The 19,110-nt window shown below is 43.3% G+C and overlaps 1 pseudogene; it reads left to right on the top strand.

The window, feature by feature from the left end:
* The first annotated feature begins 1,313 nt into the window (after positions 1–1,313).
* LOC140485866 (general transcription factor II-I repeat domain-containing protein 2A-like) lies at positions 1,314–2,850 on the top strand (annotated as a pseudogene).
* The last annotated feature ends 16,260 nt before the right edge of the window (positions 2,851–19,110 follow it).

Raw genomic sequence — 19,110 nt, 5'->3', positions numbered from 1 at the left:
CACCCCTAGTAGTTTACTCATTCCCGAAATGGAACTAGCAATCTTCCCACAAGGATATTGGTCCCGTTGCAGTGCACAGGAAACTCATCCCTTATGAAGAGATCTTTTCTGCCCCAGAAGAGATCCCAATGATCCAAGAATCTGAATCCCTGAAAATTCCACCATCTCTTCAGCCATTGATTTATCTGCTCTATCCTTTTATCCCCTCCCTCCCTTAGAACTTGACACCAGGCTAAATCAGAGGTGACTACTTTGAGGTTCTGTTTTTTAACCTTCTACCCAACCTCTTGTATTCACTGTCCAAAACTTCAACACTTCTCCTAACTATATCGTTCCTACCAATGTGTACAACAACTTCTAGCTTCTCACCCTCCCCTTTTACAATATGCTTCAAGATGTCCTTAATCCAGGAAGGCAACCTAGATTCGCACTCACTGCTGCAGAATCTCCTGTCTGTGCCCCAACAGGTCAGTCCCCTATAACAATTATTCTTTTGAACCTTCACAAACCCCATTTAACATCAGATTCATTCTTAGTGTGCAAGATCAATTCTATTTTCCTCTGAGAGACTACCCCACTTCAAAAGTAGCCAAAACGGAATATATGAGAGAGACTTTTGACCTACCTTCTGATCATTCCTGACAGTCACCCATATACCCGACTGATCCTGCTGTGAGATCACTTCTATAAACCTACTGGTCATCACACTCAGTGCCTCTCAAAAGCCCTCAGTGACATTAAACCTAAAAATAAGAAGTTCTCAATAGCACCTTATATATAAAAATAAACTGTCCTTCTCACCCACGAATTTTACTCTTAATCATCCAAGAGATTTAAAAAAAGAAACAAACTTTTCTAAAAAATCAAGCACTTAACTGAAACAATCAAAAAACATCTCTTCCTCAAGCCCTCCAACTGTCACCTTACAATCTCCAGATTTAAAAAAAACTTCTCTCCAGCCATAGAGTCATAGAATCATAGAGATGTACAGCAGGGAAACACACCCTTCAGTCCAACTCGTCTATGCTGTCCAGATACCCTAACCTAAGCAATCCCATTTGCCAGCACCCAGCTCATATCCCTCTAAATCAGACCTGGGCATTTTACGGTCTGCGGGCCACATCCGGTCATTTCTGTCCTGCCCACATGAGGTCAATCTTAAATTAGAACATAAATGAGAAAGTACGTACGCCATGCACGCAATACAAATGTGTTGCTTTTGTTTTGAAAAGGATGTTTTTTTTTAATTACGTATGGATGCACATGTGCGTGCGTGAACAGCTAAAAGTGATGCTCGCTGGCTAGCCCTCAAAATGTCAGCTCACGCCAACACAAGTTATGTCATATCCCACAAAATCACCAGAAACAGTAAACTGTTTTCTGATGGAGAGTTTATTAAGGAGTGCTTGTTGGACTCTGCAGAACTAATATGGCCGGAGAAAAAGGAGGCATTTGAGAATGTGCCCCTCTCCCGACGCACTGTAACGAGAAGGATTGGGGACATCATGAGAAATCTGGAGCTTCACCTGAAGCACAGAACGGTCAACTTTGACTTTTTTTCCTTGGCTTTGGATGAGAGCTGCGACGTACGTGACACAGCCCAGCTACACATCTTCGTACATAGGATAACTATGGACTTTAAAATCACGGAGGAACTGGCAGCCATGCAGTCAATGAAAGGAACAACAACTGGTAATGATTTGTTCATGGAGGTAAATGTGTGTTTGGGCACGTTGGGACTAAAATGGGACAAGCTGGCGGGTGTGACAATAGATGGTTGTCCAAATCTAACGGGAAAAAATGTTGGACTCTTAAAGAGAATGCAGGATAAAGTGACAGAAATTGACCCTGAACAGAAATTGGTATTTTTGCATTGTATTATACATCAGGAAGTGTTGTGTAAGTCAGTGTTAAAAATTAACACTGGTTGATGTTGTAACTAAAATAGTTAATTTCATCGGGACAAGAGTTTTGAATCACAGGCAGCTTGTTGCACTTTTGGAGGAAAATGAGACAGAACATCATGACATAGGCTACCACACAGTAGTCAGGTGGCTCAGCCTGGGCAAAATGCTGAAAAGTGTATGGGACCTGAGAGAAGAGATTCAAGATTTCTGTGTGAAGAAAGGGAATGGCATTCCACAGCTTTCAGATGCAGACTGGATTGCAGACCTTGGTTTTGCTGTTGATGTGACTGCACTTATGAATGAACTAAATGTGAAACTTCAGTGCAAGGGCCTTTTTGTGCATGAAATGTACAACTTGGTGAAGGCTTTTATGAGAAAGTTGCAGCTTCTCTCAAGCCAAATGGAGGACAACATTCTCACCCACTTGCCAACACTGAAGGAAGCCGCACCTTCAGCTGATCACCTCCACAGCTACTCATCTATGTTAGAAGCACTGCACGGTGAATATTCAAGGCTATTTCAAGACTTCAAAATGGTTGAGAATGAAATGCACATGATTTTATCCCCATTTACATGCAACGTGGAGAATGCACCTAGCGATGTTCAGCTTGAACTCATTGACCTGCAGTCTGACACACTTCTGGCAGAGTACTTTAGGTCAGTCTCACTGCTTGATTTTTACTCTTCCCTCAAAGAAGAGAACTTTCAACACATGAGGAGGCATGCTCAGAAGATTCTAGTCCTCTTTGGATCTACCTATATATGCGAACAGACATTCTCAGTGATGAAGTTCAACAAATCCAAATACAGAACTTCTATCACTGATGATCACCACTCAGCTGTCCTTGGCATATCCACCTCAGACATTCACCCAGATTTCAGTGCACTTGTTCAAGCCCAAAACAGACTGGATTTTTCTCACTCAACAAGTAAAATGAACTGAAAAACATCAAAAGCACTTATTGCTTTTTGTATATAGTTGTTCGTTGTTTGTAATACTGAACAATAATGAAAAAACTTTTCATTATTGGTTTGTGAGATTAACATGTTAAAAACAAAATGAAATGCTGAAATTATTGTTTTTACTGTTTATTTCTTCTATATTCTATATTCTATACTCCACAATTTCATATCTTTATTGTAACAGAATGTCCTTATGCTTTGGATTATAAGTTTCAGTGCAAAACTATATAATTTAGTACTTTTCACAAAAGGAGAAAATTAATACTGAGCAGAATTATGTTCAACTTATTGTTGGTTTGGCCCTCCAACACAACTCAGGCTTCTCATGTGGCCCCTCGGAAGAATTAATTGCCGACCCCTGCTCTAAATCCTTCCTATTCATATACCCATTCAGATGCCTTTTAAATGTTGTAATTGTACCAGCCTCCACCACTTCCTCTGACAGCTCAATTCCATACATGCACCACCCTCTGTCTGGAAAAAGTTGCTCCATAAATCCCTTTTGTATCTTTCCCCTCTCATCCTAAACCCATGCCCTCTAGGTCTTGACTCCACCACCCCAGAGAAAAGACCTTGCCTATTTACCCTAACCATGCCCCTCATGATTTTATAAACTCTATAAAGTCACCCCTCAACCTTCTAGGGAAAACAGCCCCAGCCTATTCAATCTCTCCCTATAGCTCAAATCCTCCAATGCTGGCAATATCGTTGTAAATCTTTTCTGAACCCTTTCAGGTTTCACAACATCCTCCCAATAGGAAGGAGACTAGAATTGCATGCAACATTCCAAAAGTGGCCTAACAAATATCCTGTACAGTCGCAACATGATTTCCCAACTTCTGTACTCAATACTCTGACCAATAAGGAAAGCATACCAAACACCTTCTTCACTATTCTATCTACCTGTGACGCTACTTTGAAGGAGCTATGAACCTGCACTCCAAGGTCTCTTTGTTCAGCAACACTCCCTAGGACCTTACCATTAAATGTATAAGTCCTGCTCTGATTTGCATTTCCAAAATGCAGCACCTCACCTTTATCTGAATGAAACTCCATCTGCCACTCCTCAGCCCATTGGCCCATCTGATCAAGATTCTATTGAAATCTGAGATAACCTTCTTTGCTGTCCACTGCACCTCCAATGTTGGTGTCATCTGCAAACTTACTAACTGTACCTCCTATGTTCACATCCAAATCATTCATATAAATTACAAAACAAAATATAAACAGGAACATCAGACATCCTGTTCACTCTGAGAGCTGGCTCTGAGGGAGCTGGATCAGTCTCAAGGACTCTCCATGTGTCAATAAAGGTTGACTCAATGATGGGATACTGGCCTCTGTAGGGTTCTTTCAGTGGTGACAAGAGAAAAGCACACTCCTAAAGAAATTCGCTCATTACTGTCGTCTTTGAGTTGGGGTAAGCTTTTCTGGCATCATGTAGTTATTTAGGAAGCTTGACTCTTTCAATCTTGCTGACCAAGACTGAGCCCAGTATGTGGAAAGGATGCGTTATTTGTTTTCCCGGCAAATTACTTTGGGACAGACGGAAAGCAACAAGAAATTCTCCTGACAGCTTGTGACCCACAGGTTTTACGGTTATTAGGAGTCTAACTTGCACTAGATACTAAAACCTTTCAAGAGCTAACAGATTTACTTAAGGAACATTAAGACCCAAAACCTTCTCTAATTCTGAGATGCTATCATTTTTACTCAATACTTTGAGAATCCATATCAGGATTTTCGACGAGATTACAACTGGCAGAGACATGTGACTTTGGTTTAACCCTACAAAAGATGCTGAGAGACCATTTGGTGTGTGGGTTTAATGATGTAATTAATAGGTTAGGGAGCAGCATTCTGGCAGGCAGGTTTGCTACTGCAACACAGCTAAGTTTAAACTAAGTAGCAGGAGGGAGGGGACAAACTGGATGTTTAAGAAGGAAATTGGAGGGAAAGTTAGAACAAGGGAAGTCAAGAAAGACAACTGTATTAATGAGGCAGAAAACTCAGAAAGGGATCATGCTATAATGTTGAGTGAAATAGGAGTTGATGGGAAGGGTGAGGGCAGTAACTAATTAAAAATACTATACATGAATGCACGAAGCATTAGAAATAAGATGGGTGAGTTTGAGGCTCTTTTGGAAATTGGCAGATACAGTATTGTGGGGATAACTGAGACGCGGCTTCAAGTGGACAGGGCCTGGGAAATGAATATTCAAGGTTACACATGCTATCATAAGGACAGACTGACAGGCAGAGGGGGTGGGGTGGCCATGTTGGTAAGGGATGATATTCAGTCCCTTGCACGGGGGGACCTAGAATCAGGGGGTGTAGAGTCAGTGTGGATAGAGCTGAGAAATACTAAGGGTAAAAAGACCCTCTTGGGAGTTATCTACAGGCCCCCAAACAGTAGTCTGGATGTCAGATGTAAGTTAAATCAGGAGCTAAAATTGGCCTGTCACAAAGATGTTACTATAGTTGTTATGGGGGATTTCAACATGCAGGTAGGCTGGAAGAATCAGGATGGTATTGGACCTCAAGAAGGAGACCTTGTGGAGTGCCTCAGAGATGGATTCTTAGAACAGCTGGTGCTGGAGCCGACCAGGGAGAAGGCAATTCTGGATCTGGTATTGTGCAACGAACCAGAATTGGTCAGAGACCTCGAAGTGAAGGAGCCATTGAGAAGTAGTGACCATAATACAATAAGCTTCAATCTGCAATTTGAGAGGGAGAGGGTACAATCAGAAGCGACAATATTTCTGTTGAATAAAGGGAACAAAGAAATGGCAGAAGAATTGAATTGGTACTTCAGATCTGTGTTCACTGGGGAAGACACAAGCAATCTCCTTGAGGTAACAGTGGCTGAAGGACCTGAACTTAAGGGAATTTATATTTGCCAGGAATTGGTGTTGGAGAGACTGTTAGGTCTGAAGGTTGATAAGTCCCCGGGGCCTGATGGTCTACATCCCAGGGTACTGAAGGAGGTGGCTTGAGAAATCGTGGATGCATTGGTGATTATTTTCCAGAGTTCGATAGATTCGGGATCAGTACCTGCGGATTGGAGGGTGGCTAATGTTGTACCACTTTTTAAGAAAGGTGGGAGAGAGAAAGCAAGAAATTATAGACCAGTTAGTCTGACCTCAGTGGTGGGAAAGATGCTGGAGTCTATTATAAAGGATGAAATTACGACACATCTGGATAGTAGTAACAGGATAGGTCAGAGTCAGCATGGATTTATGAAGGGGAAATCATGCTTGACTAATCTTCTGGAACTTTTTGACGATGTAACTCTGAAGATGGACGAGGGAGATCCAGTAGATGTAGTGTACCTGGACTTTCAGAAAGCTTTTGATAAAGTCCCACATAGGAGGTTAGTGAGCAAAATTAGGGCGCATGGTATTGGGGGCAAAGTACTAACTTGGATTGAAAGTTGGTTGGCTGATAGGAAACAAAGAGTAGTGATAAACGTCTCCATTTCGGAATGGCAGGCAGTGACCAGTGGGGTACCGCAGGGATCAGTACTGGGGCCGCAGCTTTTTACAATATATGTTAATGATATAGAAGATGGTAATAGTAATAACATTAGCAAATTTGCTGATGATACTAAGCTGGGTGGCAGGGTGAAATGTGATGAGGATGCTAGGAGATTACAGGGTGCCCTGGACAAGTTAGGTGAGTGGTTAGATGCATGGCAGATGCAGTTTAATGTGGATAAAGGTATGGTTATCCACTTTGGTGGAAAGAACAGGAAGGCAGATTACTACCTCAATGGAATCAATTTAGGTAAAGGGGCAGTACAGAGAGATCTGGTTGTTCTTGTACACCAGTTAATGAAGGTAAGCATGCAGGTACAGCAGGTAGTGAAGAAGGCTAATAGCATGCTGGCCTTCATAACAAGAGGAATTGAGTATAGAAGCAAAGAGGTTCTTCTGCAGTTGTACAGGGCCCTGGTGAGACCACACCTGGAGTACTGTGTGCAGTTCTGGTCTCCAAATTTGAGGAAAGACATTCTGGCTATTGAGGGAGTGCAGCGTAGGTTCACGAGGTCAATTCCTGGAATGGTGGGATTACCTTACACTGAAAGACTGGAGCGACTGGGCTTGTATACCCTCGAGTTTAGAAGACTGAGAGGGGATCTGATTGAGACATGTAAGATTATTAAAGGATTGGACACTCTGGAGGCAGGAAACATGTTTCCGCTGATGGGTGAGTGCCGAACCAGAGGACACAGCTTAAAAATACGGGGTAGACCATTTAGGACAGAGATGAGGAGAAACTTCTTCACCCAGAGAGTGGTGGCTGTGTGGAATGCTCTGCCCCAGAGTACAGTGGAGGCCCAGTCTCTGGATTCATTTAAGAAAGAGGTGGATAGAGTTCTCAAGGATTCTGGAATCAAGGGTTATGGAGATAAGGCAGGAACAGAATACTGATTAAGGATGATCCGCCATGATCATATTGAATGGTGGTGCAGGCTCGAAGGGCAGAATGGCCTACTCCTGCACCTATTGTCTATTGTCTATTGTCTTATGCAAAAGCACCTATTAGCTGAAATCCAACTGGACTTCAAATAGGCACCACAAATGGCTTTATCATTGGAAAATGCAGCAAGTGGAGCATGTGAGTTGCAGGGTATTCCAATGGAAGTGGACACCCTCGACAATCTGACTGAGCTTGGGGAACACCACTTGAGAGCCTCACTTAGGACATATCCTGAACAGAGGGATTCTAGGCCAGCCTACAGCAAAGTCAAACCTCAGCCAAATAGTTCAAGTTTTCTTCAGGATCCGGATCAGCAGTTCATTGTAGTTGCTGGTAGTCTGCCAACTTGAGTCCCACTAGGCTTGAATTGAGGAAGAGAACTCACAGGCCAGTATCCAGAAGAGTACATACCCTGGAAAGTACACCGACACCTGGTTTGGAACAGTTAAATTGCTCAGCAACATTCAAATGAGAACCAATCAAAATAAACATCTGGTTAAATGGTCACCCAGTTCTAATGGAGGTTGATACTGTGCAGCCATTTCAGTAATTGAAGAACCAGTCTTTAACAAAATTCACTCTGGACTCCAAACGTTAGGTTTGCGCAAGACTTTGGGTAGACTGAGAACCTATACCAGGGAGCATTTACAGATTAAGGGTACAACTACGGTTCTGGTCTCTTTTATGAAAGCAGCTGGTTCAGTTATCACTCATTGTTGTGAAAGGTTCAGGTCCAATCTTTGATGGGGTGAAATTGGTTGAGAAAGATTCGCCGAGATTAGCTCAACAGTTTTTGATTCACAAATGGCTGCCTGAGTGAAGTCCTAATTAAATGCCCAGACGTTTTTCAGGAAGGTCTAGGGACCTCAAAGGAGCCAAAGCCACCTTGCACGTTGACCAGGAAGCAATTCCACAATTTTGCAAGGCCTGCCCAGTGCCATTTGCCTTATGGGCAAAAGTAGAGGCAGACGTCAGGAGGTTGGAAAGCGAAGGAATCATCAAACCCATACAGTTTATGGAATGGGCAGCACCGGTCATACGATTTGTGAAGTCTGAAGGGATCAGTTTGCCTTTGTGGGAATTTCCAACAAACGTAAGCCATGTTTTGTAGCTGGATAAATCCCCAATTTCTCACATGGAGGATTTATACACAAGGTTGGCAGGGGTGTTGTCCTTCACAAAGTTGGACATGAGTCATGCTACCTGCAATTGCGGTTCGATGAGGATTCTCAGAAGTATGTTACAAATAATATCCATAAGGATTTGGACCAATAGATGAGACTGCCATATTATGGTATATAATTTTTCAGTGAACATCTTAAAAGATCTACCTCTGGTCCTTGCCTACTTGAGCTACAGAGTTGACAAGAATGGATGCTACCAGTTGGAAGATAAAGTGAAGGCTATCAAAAGTGCCCAGGCTGTACCAAGCCTTAAGTCTTTCCTTGGGCTGGTGAATTATTACAGAAAGTTCATACATAAGCTAGCATCCACCCTGGCTCCTTTGCATCAGCTATTAAAAAAGGATCAGCCTTGGAAATGATCATGTAGCCAATACCATGCTCTCAGGGAAGTGAAGAAACAGCTATCATCCTCTGGGGGGGTGGCACACTATGATCCCAAGCAAGATCTGGTATTGACATCCGATGCCTTCCCATATGGCAGCGGGGTAGTATTAGCTCATAGGTGGCCCAATAGAGAGGGATGCCCAATAGCATAAGCATCCAGGAGTTTGGTTAATGCAGGACGTAAATACACCCAAATAGAGAAAGCAGGTTTGGCAGTCATATTTGGAGTCATGAAGTTCCACTAATACCTTTATGGATATAAATTTGTAATAATAATGGACCACAGACCCCTGCTAGGTCTACTTATAGAGGACAAGTCAGTACTGCCCCTAGATTCAGGCTGAGGTCAGTGATGGGCTCTAATTCTAAGTGTGTATAATTACAAGTTGGAGCATCATCCAGGAGGCCAAGTAGCAAATCCAGATGCATTGAGCCACCTCCCACTGGCAGATACTCCACCGGGGGGTGCTGCCACTGGACACCCTTCCAGTTACAGCTGACAATATCGGACTCCGGACACTGAAAGATCTGGTCCTGGCAAAACTGAAACAGCTGGTGGTGATGGGGGAAACCAAAGGCCATCACAACCAGAACTGAAACCTTTTTGGATGTAGAGAGGTCAAATCACAGTAGAGGATGGCACATTACTATGGAGAGCAAGAGCACTTGTCCTGAGCAAAAGTCACTGCCAGATGCTGTCTGAACTCCACAGGGCCATTCAGAAGATTCCACAATGAAAATATTGGCGATAAGTTATGTCTGCTGGCCAGGCTTGGATGCAGACAATGCCACGTCAGTGGGGCAGTGCCCAGAGTGCCAACAAGGACAGAAATTACTGTCAGCAGCTCTCCCACACTCATGGGAATGGCCAGGTAAACCCTGGATTCAGTTACACATCAACTGTGCGAGTCAATATTCTTAGTCATTGTAGACACCTATATTCTATACTGGCCGTGCATAGAGTTCATTCGTCAAACATAGGGACAATGAGAGTCGTAGAGTCATAGAGATGTACAGCATGGAAACAGACCCTTCAGACCAACCCGTCCATGCCGACCAGATACCCCAACCCAATCTAGCCCCACCTGCCAGCACCCGGCCCATATCCCTCCAAACCCTTCCTATTCATATACCCAATCAAATGCCTCTTAAATGTTGCAATTGTACCAGTCTCCACTACTTCTTCTGGCAGCTCATTCCATACATGTACCACTCTCTGTGTGAAAAAATTGCCCCGTAGGTCCCTTTTATATCTTTCCCCTCCTACCCTAAACCTATGCCCTCTAGTTCTGGACACAATACATGGGTGCCCGGAACCATTGAGGCCATCGTTCACCAACAGGGTATTTGCGTATTTCCTAAAGTTGAATGCTATTCAACACATAAGGCCAATCCAAACTTTGAAAGCAGGCTTAAAGAAAAAGCTTAAAACTTCACTCAATGCCAAATTGTCCCGGTTCCTGTTTGATTATAGGACCACCCATCATGCTACTACAGGGATAGCTCCAGCAAGGTTGCTAATGGGGAGAAAACTCTGCAACAGGTTAAATCAGATATCGGAGGTAAAGTAAAATGGCATCTGGAATACCAGCAACGGACACAAAATTCCACTAAGCAATAGCGGAACTTTACCAGGGCAAAGTTCGGTGTAGGAGCTACAGGAATGGCCCCCTGCAGGGGTAAGAGGCAGGGTCGACGCAAGGTCAGGTCCAGTGACATATGAGGTTTGGGTAGGTGCAACAGTTCTGAACAGCCACATGAACATATGAAGACTGTAAACTCTCAAATGTTTACAGTCCTAAATTCCTAAACAGCCTTTTCGACTGTGCCGGAACGCATGGGCTCTTCCTCTCCATCAATCATTGAAGGGACCTCAGAATCTGAGATGGACACAGTGGATGTTGCAGACTCAATTCCTTTGATGCCTTAAGAAGTGAATGGATTTCTTTCGAGATGCTCCAGGCACAACAGGCGAGCTCCCATGGGTTACACGCAATCTGACCTCGGTGCTAAAACTCCCCAGGAGCAGCTACAAAGGAAAGAACTAGTCAGTGTCCTCAGAATTAGAGGGGGGAGGGATGTAGTGATTGTAGCAAGGTCAGCCAGGTGGACCTCACAGAATATGAGTTCCCTGATTGGGGCTGTTAATCTGGTTCAATCAGGGAGTCCTGGCTGACAGATACAAACAGGCGTGTCAAACATGCTGTTCCCTCTGACAGTTGGTTCTGAGGCAGTAGACAGGCAGGAGGCTGCAAGCCAGGCAGCATCAGGGTGTGGAGAAGTCGATGTTTCAGGTATAACCCCTCTTAAGGACAGGGGGTGGGTTTCGGGGGAGCTGCCAACATCTCATCCTCCACCTGGGCAGCCTACAGGCTGGAGGATTCAACATTGAGTTCTCCAATTTCAAATAACCTCCCTTCCCATCCCCTCCCCCATCCTTCCACTCCTCCCTGCTACCAACCGGATGCATTCCTCTCATTGACCAACCAGCTCATACCCTCTACCTGTCTTTACCTACCCCTGCTCCTGCCACCCCTTTCATCTGCAGCAGCTCCCCATACACCCACCCCTAGTCCTGAAGAAGGGTTACACTCAAAATATCAACTTCTCCGCATCCTGATGTGGCCTGGATTGCTGTGTTCTTCTAGCCTCCTGCTTGTCTACTTTGGATTCCAGCATCTGCGGTTTTTTGCTCTCTAACCAAGCTGACTCTGAGGGAGCTGGGTAAGTGTCAATAACTCTCCACGTGTGAATAAAGGGTGATTTGGTGACTGGATACCTGCCTCTGTAGAATTATTTCAGATTCTCTTAAAGTTATCTTTCAGGTTCAGTTGGAAGTTAGGAAAGCAAATGCAGTGTTCGTGTTCATCTCAAGATGGTGAAATGCAAGAGCAAAGATGTATTGCTAAGGCTGTATAATGCTTCCTGAAGAAGGGCTTATGCCCGAAACGTCGACTCTCCTGCTCCTTGGATGCTGCCTGACCTGCTGCGCTTTTCTAGCAACACATTTTCAGCTCTGATCTCCAGCATCTGCAGTCCTCACTTTCTCCTCCTGTATAATGCTTTGGTCAGACTTATCTAGAATACTGAGTAGTTTGGACCACGTATCTAAGGATGACTGTGCTGACTTTGGAGGGAGTGCTGATGAGGTTTACAAGAATGATCGGGGAATGACTAGTGATTGAGGACTCTGGTTCTGTATTCAATGGAGTTTAGAAGGATAAGAAGGATCGCACTGAAAATTACAGAATACTGAGACACCTGGATAGATTGGATGTGAGATTCAGACCCGAGGGCCCATACTTATAGCGAAAGAGTGATCATTTCGAACTGAAACAAGGAGGAATTTCCTCAGCCAGAGGATGGTGAAGCAGTGGAACTCATTACTGCAGAAGGTTGTGGAAGCCAAGCCATTGAGTGTACTTAAGGCACTCGTAGATAAGTTCTTGATTAACAAAGGGGATCAAGGGTTACAGGGAGATGGCAAGAGAAGAATGGTTTGAGAACAATGTCAGCCATGATCAAATGGTGGAGCAGAAAAATTGGGCCATATGACCTAATTCTGCCCTAATCTTATGGTCTTACAGTCTTACGATCTTATGGTGTTCCAGTGTAGGTGCGTGAGTCTGGTGTTCTTGTGCTGGTGTGTTTGTGACCCCATTGAAAGCTCACTGATCCTTTTAATTTGAATGTTTGTATAATACGTATCACACTTCCGATTGTTCAGTGCTTGCTGTTGAATCACAGAGTTATATCATTCTTTGACCTTTCAAGCAAACGTTCTTCCAATCAACCAGCCCATGCCGTGAATTCCACAGGAATGAGCACTGCAGTAACCCACCTTCCAGAATATGTCGCTTTTCCCTTTAAGAAACGAGCAATAGTCTCAGTGGAATGAGCCCATAACTCACTGCCTTGATACTGGGTAGGTATTCTACATCATATCTGAGGAGCTCAGAGACAAGCACAAGAGGAGGGAATGACATTTGGCTGCACAGTCAAATCTTGGATCCTCTTGGAGATCGGGGGGTGTAAAATGGACCTTAGAGCAGCAGATCATGCACGTATTGGGCTGTGGTGAGCCATCTGTTGTTCAATCAGAGGCTAGCAGTTCTTTGACAGTCAGCAGAGCCACCAGGTAAGGCGTGACTTCTGCCGCTACTGTGCTCCCCTGAAGCCAAGAACCGCCATGGATCTAGATAGAGGTGAGTGTTTGAAGGGAGTGGGTTTGTTCATTGAGGGCTGTGGGAGAGAGATGTTGGGGCAAGGGCAGGGTGATTGTGGGTCTCAGCAGGTCCTCCTTTCTGGATGCCATGCCACTCAACAAAAGGGAATGCATGAAAGTCTTTCTGAATCACACAGATTGTGAGTCCCCTGAGTAAATCCCAGCATTGGCAGGCTGAGGCCTGTAATACATTAATGGCCCATCTCTGAGCCTCAGTTGGTTGTGATGGAAAGAAGGTGATGCTCAGGCATTCCCTTCACAGCATAATTGCAACCTTCCTGCCTGATCAAATAGTCCTACCACCCAATCTGCCACAGGCGAGGGCACACCAAATTAATAAAGATTTGATTGCTTTAGAGGTTTCGAAAATGGCTTCTCATTCCTGGTGGACCACAAGCAAGAGCAGTCAGCATGGTCAGGGAAGGTCATGTCTGACCAACTTAATTGAATTTTTCCAAGTCATCAGGTGTGTAGATGAGGGCAGTGCTTTAGATGTAACCTCCTCAGATTTCAGCAAGGCTTTGATCGAGTCCCACATGGGACACTGATAGTGAAGGCAAGAGTCTGGGGATTCAAGGAAAGTTGGCTAATTGGATCCAGAATTGGCAGAGCAGCAGGAAGCAGAAGGCGATAGTCAAGGGGTGGTTTTGTGCCTGGAAACCTGTATCCAGTGTGATTCTGCACACCTGACTGGTGAGACACTTGCTTTTTGTGGTTTATATAAATACAATCTTGACTTGAATGTAGGAAGATTGATCACTAAGTTTATGGTCGATACAGAAATTGGTGGTAAATGGCAGATAGCAGATAGTCTTAGATTACAGGGAGATATAGATGCGCTGGTCAGATGGGCTGATCAGTGGTAAATGGTATTCAATTCAGATAAATGTGAGGAGATGCTTGTGGGAAGAACAAACAAGACAAGAGAATACATGATGAACAGTCGGACTCTAAGGATCAAAGGAACATTGATCTGTATATCCTTAAAATGTCTTAAGGTAGATAAAGTGGTTAAGAAGGCATATGGGAAACTTGTCTTCATTAGCTGAGGCATGGTGGCTCAGTGGTTAGCATTGCTACCTCACAGTGCCAGGGTCCCAGGTTCAATTCCAGCCTTGGGTTACAGTCTGTGGAGTTCGCACATTCAGCATGTCAGCGTGGGTTTTCTCCGGGTGCTCTGGTTTCCTCCCACAGTCCAAAGATGTATAGGTCAGGTGGTTTGACCATGTGAAATTCTCCATAGAGTCCAGGGATATGCAAGTGAGATGGATTAGCCATGGGAAATGCAGGATTATAGGGATGGAATGATGGGTCTGTGGGGGGTGCTCTTAGAGGGTCAGTGTGGACTTGATGGTTGGAATGGACTGTGTCCACACTGTAGGGATACCCTGATTCATCGAATTTAAGAGCAGGGAGGTGGTGCTGGAACTGTATAAAACATTGGTTAGGCCACAGCCACAGTATTGTGTGCAATTCTGGAATCCTTTTAGGAAGGAACGTCCCCCTTGATGGAGGGATCAATGAACAGGGACATGGATTTAAGGGAAGGGGCAGGACGTTTCAAGGGAATGGAAAGAAAATGTTTTTACCCAGTGGGTGGTGGGAATCTGGAACTAGCTGCCTGTAAGGGTGGTAAGAGGCAGAAACCCTCATAACATTGAAAAGTATTTAGACGTACACTTGCAATGCCAAGGCATTCATGGATATTGGTCCAGAGCTGGAAACTGGGATTAGAAATGTTCAGTGATTGGTGCAGAGTCAGTTGGCTGAAAGGCCTTTTTTTTTCTGTGCCGTTGACCTCTCTGAGTCAACAGCAGCAATGATACTTGATAATAGCAGAGTGCTGAACTGAGAGGAAGCCTTTATCATTTAACCCAATCATTGAAGCAGAACAAATGGTCTTAAGGTTACAAATGAAGATCCAAAGTGTAACACATTTGATATAACCTGTGATTAAATTTTAAAGGGTGTTTCATGAAGGACCTTTAATTATATAGGTAAATTTATGCGTACAAGTGATCGTGCTCAAAATTAGTCGAATGCAAACCAAGCACATCTACAGCATTTATTAAATCGCACTACTCAATTGTTAATGCTACATTCAAAAGGACCATTTCAAAATGATTTTTCTCTGTCCTTCAGGCATGAAAGCAGCAGCCAAGAGCAGGAGTGTCAGGTTTCTTACTGTACCTTTATGTGTATCAATCCTCAAGATAATCTGTTGCCAAAAGTACACTGCACATCTCTGGACTGTGATCTATCCAGCCCCCTTTGGTGAACATATTCTTGACAGCTTTCTTCACAAAGTGCACGGGAAGAGTGGGGAAGAGCTCAGGTTTGCATTGATTCTCATTCTACGACTTTGGAAAGTTCCAGTATTGACATTCCCACCAAGAATACAAAGCAAAGCAATGTGTCATTGCATACCCATCCTCATTATCCATAAAATATCTGGTAAAATAATGAATGTTGACCAAATAAAACTCTTTTCTACACTTCACTGGATAGATGCAGACATTACAATGGATGTCCCTAAGTTCCCTTGACACAGTTTCTTTTATTTTATTCATTGCAAAGATTTGGATTCCATGTCCACCTTTCTATCTTGACCTTGCAAATATAAATTGCTAATAATATTTACAATTGCATTTAAGTTCCATCTGAAAGCGATTGAAGGACAACACATCCTTTCAACATTTGTGGACAGTGTAAACATCAGATATGCAGTACACGATGAGAATGATTATAAACATATTTCAGGACAGCACAGCAGACTGGTGGAATGGGAAGCTCCACAGCAGATGAAATTTAATGCTGTAAAGTGAGTCATCTCAGTAGGAAGGATAATGGGTAATGCTCCATACAAATAATACAGGAGCAAAGGAGTACCTGTAAGGCAGACAGAGGGAATTTTTTGGAAGTGGCAGAACATAATGGGGGCGCTGGTAAAAAGGCATATGGGGTTCTTGCCTTTATAAATACACACATATGATACTAAAGAAAGAAAGCTATGCTAAGCTTTGAAAAAGTATTGGTTTGCTTTGACGGGGATATTGTGGCTAATTCTGTGTATCATAATAGTTAAAAACGTGGGCCTGGAATTTTAACCAGTCAGGCCAATATAGTCAGGCCTTTTAAAAATGAAGGGCAAGACCCACCTCCATCCTGTTTTTGTTTGCAGCAACTACGCTGGAATGGAGAAGGGTTCAGGCATATCTCTCCTTCACTAAAAACAGAAATTGCTGGAGAAACTCAGCAGGTCTGGCCTGATCTGTTGAGAGAACAAAGAGTTAATGTTTCACGTCCAGTGACCCTTCTTCATCTCTGTTCATTGGCTTCACTGCAAGAGGTGGCCAGTTTAAACACTCCTGAAATTTTTGTGGCGGTGGGTCCTTTCCATAGGCATACATACTTGATAGGAACTCAGAGAAATTGCAAACTGTGGGTGAACCCAGTTCCAATTGAGGAACAGTCGTGGTTACACCAGTCGTGGTCTCAGAATGGTCTGTAAAATACAAATTTGTACAGTTCGCCTCCAGCAATTCATTTTAGAAATAACCAGGTTTATAGTTAAACAAGAAAAAAATCCTACTTGCAGAACTATTACTGCAAGTAAATTCATGAAAATAGCAATAAGGTGATTCACTAAAGTACCGCTATAAAAACTTAAAGTAAGTAAAGATAAAAGGCATGTGTAAGGTGGGAAATGAGATTACTCTCTATTCTTGTTGCAGGCCTGGCTTGCTTTATGATTCTTTATCTGAACTGGAGGGTTGAAACTTGAAGTTAAATTCATTAATTTTTAGATTAGATTAGATTACTTACAGTGTGGAAACAGGCCCTTCGACCCAACAAGTCCACACCAACCCGCCGAAGCGCAACCCACCCATACCCCTAACCGAACACTATGGACAATTTAGCATGGCCAATTCACCTGACCTGCACATCTTTGGACTGTGGGAGGAAACCGGAGCACCCGGAGGAAACCCACGCAGACACGGAGAGAATGTGCAAACTCCACACAGGCAGTCGCCTGAGGCAGGAATTGAACCCAGGTCTCTGGCGCTGTCAGGCAGCAGTGCTAACCACTGTGCCACAGTGCCACCCATTATGATGGCTCTGTAATCAAATAATCAAAATGTGCCTTTGTGAGTGGACTCACTAGGTAAAGTAACTTCAGAGAGTGAGTAAAAGTCCTTTTTTTTCTCTCTGGTTCCACTAGAATGGCATTAAAATTTATCTGAAATTATTTTCAGCAGAGAAGGGAGGCTGTATGGGCTTTCTATGCAACTCCCCTTTGTCACAGAGAAATCTAACTCTCCAATATGGTTCATACCCAGTTCAGATGGACCTGGTGGGCTGATGCTGTCTTCCTACAGTCGCCTGAAATCACTGCACACACAATTGCTCTTTGAAAGTCCCATATTAGACAAACAAATGGGCTACAGATGTTAACTTTGATGCATCCTTGTTCCACAAAACAAGATCAATTATGTTGGAATTCTTTGTGATGTTTTTCCAGTCTCCTGAGCAACAATACAGAAGCATTGAGTCCTCACACCAATTAAGGTTTCAATGGACAGTCATAGACTCCCTTAAATTATTTAATAATCATTTAAGATTAACTTCTTATTCTTTCAACTGAAGTGATTCCACAAGAAAAGTCATGTGGTTTTTGGTAGCCATTTTGCAAGACTACCTGACAATTTTAAAGGCAGGTTAGTTGTCAATACAACAATATATAACATTATAATTTGGCAGTTGTGACTGGATCCAAAATAGATAACCAGCTCCTGGAATTATTTCATTGTCAGGTTTGGAAGGTAGAAATATTTTCATTGCAGCAATTCATTAAAGGATTAATATCTGCGATGGTATGTTGAACATTCACTATTGTGTAAATGCTGGGATGCATTAAAGTGCACTTCTCATTGGTGAAAGTGTTATTATGAATTCAAAACAAAAGAAATCATTGTTAGGGGACTGCAAGTAGCATGATTTGAAGGAAATCAAATTCCCAGTCATTTAAAATTGAAAAAAATAGCAGTCTGTGTCATTCATTTAGCGTGGAGTGCATCAAATGACAGGCCATCTGGTGTAGCCTTGACAATTCCATAGCTATCTATTTATCAATTTCAATAAACTTCATTGCTTGGGAGCTGCTATTGATTGTTATGACAACTGAGCAGATTGTGACTGAGTTTCAGAGCCTCTTGAACCATTTATCTGAATAGGAGGCTGTGTTCACATTTTGACTGACAATTTAAAGGGTTTATTAAATGATGATATGTCTTTGATATGGTTAAGTATATAAATATTTGTATTTTTTCTAACAGATTGGCCACCTGAGGAGATTTAATTCTTCTGAATGCGAGGTTTTTTTTGCAGGTTGACATGTGTTTCAATAATAGCCTCAGATTGTTAGAAGGAATTTTCAATGTACGTTCCAAAAGCTTAGCTCCTGTCTGCTCACTGGATAATAGGCGAATGGTTATAGAGGATATATTTGGGGCATAAACGTGGCACAGGGCCTTGTGAAATGAGCACAAGAGGTTGTCAGCTTCAGGGCATAAACTGGAGTGATGCCCCTGTATACAGAGACAGGCATCATCCCCAATAGGCTCACCATTAGCCTACCCCTCACTGCAGTCCTAGGGCTGCCTCTCAGAGAGGAGGCCCAGTTCAACACCCTCTCATCCCGCCAATGCTCCCCTCCCCCAAGACCACCTGCTTCTATTGAAAATACAGTGGACGGAAGACGTTTAAAGAAAACAGGGTCAGGAGGTTCCCATCCTTAATGTCCCACCTACCCTATGAAAACCTGGCCTTTCTGGTGCAATAAGATACTAGAGGAGATGCAGTTGTTCTCTTTAAAGAAGAGAAAGTTAAAGGCAGATTTGATTGAAGTGTTTAATACCTTGAAGGGCTTTGATAGAGTAAATAATGAGGAACTGTTTCCAGTAGC

This window comes from Chiloscyllium punctatum, chromosome 15 (assembly GCF_047496795.1).
Source record: "Chiloscyllium punctatum isolate Juve2018m chromosome 15, sChiPun1.3, whole genome shotgun sequence".
Taxonomy (NCBI): domain Eukaryota; kingdom Metazoa; phylum Chordata; class Chondrichthyes; order Orectolobiformes; family Hemiscylliidae; genus Chiloscyllium; species Chiloscyllium punctatum.
Note: the sequence above shows the minus strand (reverse complement) of the source record. Positions and strands in the feature narration are given on the sequence as shown.